Source organism: Micropterus dolomieu, linkage group LG11 (assembly GCF_021292245.1).
Source record: "Micropterus dolomieu isolate WLL.071019.BEF.003 ecotype Adirondacks linkage group LG11, ASM2129224v1, whole genome shotgun sequence".
Lineage (NCBI taxonomy): Eukaryota > Metazoa > Chordata > Actinopteri > Centrarchiformes > Centrarchidae > Micropterus > Micropterus dolomieu.
The window spans coordinates 26,528,348-26,534,432 of record NC_060160.1 but is presented as its reverse complement, the minus strand read 5'-3'; positions in this window follow the sequence as shown (position 1 = coordinate 26,534,432).

Below are 6,085 nucleotides of genomic sequence, written 5' to 3'. Positions count from 1 at the left end.
GAGCCCCAGACCGAGGGAGATTGACCGTCATCTTGAACTTCTTCCATTTTCTAATAATTGCGCCAACAGTTGTTGCCTTCTCACCAAGCTGCTTGCCTGTTGTCCTGTAGCCCATCCCAGCTTTGTGCAGGTCTACAATTTTATCCCTGATGTCCTTATACAGCTCTCTGTCTGTCTCTGTCTCAGAGTCTGAGTGTGTGGACAGGTGTCTTTTCTACAGGTAACGAGTTCAAACAGGTGCAGTTAATACAGGTAATGAGTGGAGAACAGGAGGGCTTCTTGAAGAAGAACTAACAGGTCTGTGAGAGCCGGAATTCTTACTGGTTGGTTGGTGATCAAATACTTATGTCATGCAATAAAATGCAAATTAATTATTTAAAAATCATAGAATGTGATTTTCTGGATTCCGTCTCTCACAGTTGAAGTGTACCTATGATAAAAATTACAGACCTCTACATGCTTTGTAAGTAGGAGAACCTGCACTCAATCTTTATGTCCCATGTACACTTTTTTTCTCCTTTTGAAATAAAGATAGACCACACGAATGCACCATTAGTTACCGCTCACCCCTCCCTTTCTAAGCGTGCAGGAGGAGCTACAGTGGCCGACACGCTCTGTCGGCTCTTCTACTAAATAATACGTGTGGGCCTCCATTTGTTACTTACTTACTTCTAATAAACCAGACGACTACTACTACCAACATTTCTTCTTGTTGTTGTTGTTCGTCTTTTTCTTTGTACGTTTTCAACGTAGCAATAAAACGTGCTCTGTAGAGCAGTTTGTCAATTTGGGTTACTGTAGAAACATGGCGGCGCAACATGGCGACTTCCATGTAAGAGGACCCGCAGTGTATGTAGATAGAAATGGCTCATTCTAAGGTAATAAAAACACAACAGTTCATTATGTAAGGTCTTTATACACCACTGTAAACATATTTATGGATCTTATATTGCATTTCTGTCAATAAATCCTAATATTAAATTAGGAATATCGAAATATTACACACTAAACCTTGAAACCAACCTCATGGAGGTGCTAGTAGAAAAGTCAGGGGATCACCAAAGTTGTCAGGATTCATTATTCAAAACAAAATCATCTAACCATATTCACTTAGCACAGCTTATACTGTTCTGTGTGTGTTCCTGTTAAAACCACGACTACATCCTGTTCCCATAAGCAGTTTCCATTTCGTCATAATTTTACTAAAGTTGATGGTGTCAGTGACTAAAGTCTATCATTGCCGTCATTAGTTAGAGATTAGTAGAGTTACGTATGCGTGTATATACTATTGTTGGCATGTTGAAGAGTAGTGGTGTACAATTCATGCTGTCACTGTAAGCACACACAGATGATCAAAATGTCTAGACAATATTATTATTTCAATAACCCTACCCTGTGAAATAGGTTTTGCTTTTAAAGAAACACTACATTTTAAAGATTGCAACCTTTAACCTTGGACACTCATCGAGAACAAAAGGAAACTAATACATAAAAGCCTTTATAAAATAAATAAGAAATGATTAGAAAGGCAACATGAGAATTCCCCCGCTACTGCTCACGTCAGCATTAGTGGTTTATCAGTGCGCCTAGCAAAAAGAATAAAACCATAGTCAGAACTTACTCATCCAAGAAAAAACCTGCACTGAGATCTACGTCATCATTCACCCAGCGTGCTTATTACAGCTGAAGCAGCTCCAGCTCCACCTTAATGCATCTATTTTACCATTAGCTGGTTTGGTCGTCCATCCTGCATCTGTACCACATCACTACTTCAGCAGCAGCCACTACAGTGATAGCTGCTCGTGATGCATGTTTCAGGATGTTTTGTAACATCACACACAGGAAGCACTGTTTTTATATTAAGTCAGTGTTACGCTCTTAATGTTGTATGATATCGTATTGTTCACACTCAGACATAAATACTATTCAATGTGAATAACAGGCTGTTTAACGGGCCTTTTGATGTAATATACTACACACACCTCATTACATATGTATTTGCACTGTGGGCCCGTATTTAACTCACTCATGGACTAAACATAGTTTCACAGTTCACTTGAGTAAGAACAATTCAGGAAAATTCGCCATGTAAGCACAATATATACAGAAAAATTTAAATAAAGGCCTCAAATTCAATTTCAGTTTTAGCTCATGCCCTGTAGTGCCATCTTTCCATGTAAAGTGCAGTAGATATTGTAAAAAAACAACCACACCTAAAACATGCAGCATCACAACAAGCTGCTACCAAGCGGAAGGTTCTACTGAACGGCCAGCAGGGGGCGACTCTTCTGGTTGCAAAAAGAAGTCCAGTTCCATTAGAAATAATGGTAAAATGTCCTTACTTCTCACCTGATTTATTACCTCAGTAAACACTTGTAAACACACTCCTGATGAGTTTATTTTAAATGTTACCATATTTTAAGATAGGCCTAAACTTAATTATATGTTGTGTGTAGCACGAAGGAACTACAAATTGAATTACTTGCACCTTGACAAGTCATTACCATGGCGACCTGTCAATCAGGCTAGAGTGACTCGTACCCACGGCACCGTGTAAATTTAACCAGCGCCATTGAAAAAGCTTATTAGAAGTTGGCTGTTCTGGTGAGTACATTTAGTTTTAAGACTGTGGTTCGCTAGACCAGTGGTACTTAACCTGGGGGTCGGGACCCCCCTGGTCCCGTGAGGGTCGCGAGAATGCTACTATAGACACAAAAATATAACTAGAAGGACTATAGTAGTGAATGGAATCACTTTGGGTTAACACTGTAAATATTTTGCACTGTTTGTCCAGTAGGTGGCGGTATTAAGAAGAATCAGGCCCCAATCAGACAGAAAGCGACGCCTACGCTGCTTAGATCATGCATACAAATATAAATGTTAAAACTTTTGTCAGTATGGTCATGCTACACATGGATAGATCAGTTAGATTCTCCACAATTCAATCGTTCAGTTCATTTTACGGAAACATTAAGCACATCAGTACTATTAATTTTGAGAGATTAAAAAAAGTGGTGACTCACTACAAGCGGTCATAAAGTCAGTATGTGTCTATTCCTCTTGATTATTCATATATATTAATCCAAGTTTAAATTATTATTTGGCTTTCATCCTTTCTAAGAAAGGCTACCATCTCACTCTCTCTCTCCTAATTTGATACAAGTAATATACATACTGGTTTAAATAAACAATTTGATAGTTGCCTATATCCCATCTTTGCTGAGCAAGAGGTTTATGTGAAGGGAACTGAAGGCCTGTCCCAAATATAGGCAGGGTGAGTTCAGTAAATGAAGCAAATAAAAGCCAGTTTTACAGTAAATGTAGGATGTGAAGTATTTACTTTGAGTTATGTCCATTGACCGTGTTAGAACAAACCAGTCAGTGAAAGTTAGCTGGATTTATGAATAGTATCTAAATGCAGCGTTGCTTCCTCTCTGTGAACTCCAGCTTGAACATAACAGAGTCAATGGACAGTGAAGCTTCTGAGTATAACCTCCCCTATATTCCTTTGCTTTGGCATCCCAACCTCTTAAGAATGGCTCCATAATAACAGACTATAAAACCATTTACTGCCATTTAAAACAACACACTTAAACCACAGGCATCATCTCTCCTTCTCTCACTCAGTTTGTCCTTCTGTGTGACTGTCTATCTCTCTGCTCTTCCTAAATAAACCACTGTCAGCTTTAGGCACAGCTGGATCTATTGTGCATTCCTTAAGAGTCAAGCTAACCCATGCTTTTAACCCTTATTCAACCAGGTGACTGGAATAAATTACAATTCATACACATCTCGTGATTTGGTTTAAAAATTAAAAATGACGGACTGTGAAATGTACTCGTTTGTAGAAAAAGTTATTTGCTCTGCACACGTTCACTTATTGACCCCACCATAGAGGAGTACACTGGTGAAGAAAATCCACAGAGATGACATGTGTAAGCACATAACAGCAATGTTTAACCAACAGAACAGTGATCTGATCAGGTGTAAGGCAGAGTCAGACAGGGGCGTAGGCATAGACAGTGCAGACCGCACAGCTGCACTGGGGCTCTTCACAGGAGCGGCACTGCCGAATTACGGGCTGGTCGTTGTCAGTTGCATGGTAAAAATGCTGTGTGTCATCAGGCATACTAAATACACATATCATCTCAAACCGTTTCTTTGGTGGCGATCAGGTGCTATATATACACTCATGTGAATTTCCCTCTTTGCCATGGTGTCTGACACCACAGACTTTTTACCCACAAAAGTCTGTAGCAAGCAGTAGGCTATAAGGTATACGGTGAAATATAAAAAAAAAAGATTCTACAGAATGTATTTAGTCTTATTTTCTTTGGTATTCATGTCACATAGCCAACAAATGCAGTGATGATTGCTGGGTAATATGTAAATGAATGCCCAATCTTAAATTTTTATTTGATCATCTAACAAGACTCCAGAAATCGGGTGAAAATCTGACCGGTAGACCAGCAGAGCACATGTGCAAGCTTAGCAGTGATACTATTCAAACACAAAAGTTCTTTCAAGAAGAGACAGGAGAGAAAAGAACAGGAGGGGAGGGCCGCAAAGCTCCCAAATAATATTGTTTAGGATTACTGAGGACATTGTCAAAGATTTCGCTCAATGCAGACTCGTCGGATGCCTTTCAAATAGGTGAGTACTTTACAAGTGCTTTTTCAGTGGCTTTGGTGTGGCTGGTGTGCCGCTGTTTTAAAGGCTGTTCACATTTCGGGGTCAGCTCACCGCTGAGTAGGCCTACCTGTTTAATTGTGTGGATGTGCTTGTGGGTATTAAACTGTGTGTGTGCCGTAGCTGGTCTGTATTCAGCACAGGGTGTTGTGTTATGAGTAGGACACTTTTCTTTCTTATTCACCATAATGTTTTGCCTCTCTGTCGAAGAGGAATGTGGTTGTTGTGATTCGGGAGGTTATTCTACTGAAATTACCTGAAAAATGTCTACATTATTTCAGCACAGTGGACACCTCCTGCACTCAGCTGTTTGTGGTGAAGTTTCAGGATTTTGACAATGACCGCACTGGCCATGCTCCTTATAACTTTGACTTCTGTACTTTGCAAATACAAAAGTCTAGTTGAGACAGTCTGACTCTAAAATCCATCACATGATTCTCGCTTTAGACTCCTGAGTCCAGGCGCACACAACACAGCTGCTGCAGCAGCAGCAGCGTGTGTGTGTTGAAGATAGACGCAAATAAAGAGAACTGTTGAATTTAATATGTTAATATGGAAAGAAATCAATTTAAGCAGCTTTAAATTAGGCATTTACTGCATCTAATTTTATTAGTTATTAAACAGTGGCAAAACGAGGAAACAAGGGTAATAAAATTGCTAATTAAGGGTTCCCTTCTAGAGAGGAAAGCAGTGTGTGTGAGTGCTTGCTAACGGTGTAGCCCAAGGGCCCATCATAACAGCCTGCACTGGGGCCCATTGTTACTACCTTATCCCACTGGAGTCAGGTAATGATTCTATGGGGGGAGAGACCCCTTTTACATAGAAGGAGTCATGTTACATCGGACACAATGCAAAATTCTGAAATTCTAGACATGATTAGCACATTTAAGAGAAAGCTCAGCTTACTGCTACAAGTGTTGCTAACATAAACATACTACTGCAGTTCAAAGACACAGATGGCTGACATTGTCATTTTACTGTAAATGCTCCGTACTTGTATAGCGCCTTTCTAGTCTTTTTGACCACTCAAAGCGCTTTTACACTACATCGGCATTCACCAGTCAAACTGAAACTAACATTCACACTCACTCATACACTGGCAATTCGGGGTTCAGTATCTTGCCCCAAGACACTTCGACACGCAACCAGGGGGAGCCAGGGATTGAACCGCCGACGTTCCGATTAACGGCCAACCCGCTCTACCTCCTGAGCCACAGCCAAAGGCGAAGGATGACAATGGTTGGCTGACACTTATCAATACAAAGTGAAACACAAATTGGGTGAGCATCCTCGACAATGACTTCACCTTTCCCCAATCAGATGACTCAAACCACCAACTTTCCCTGGACCTAACCGAGTTGTTTTTTTGCCTAAACCTAACCAAACCTTAATCAGA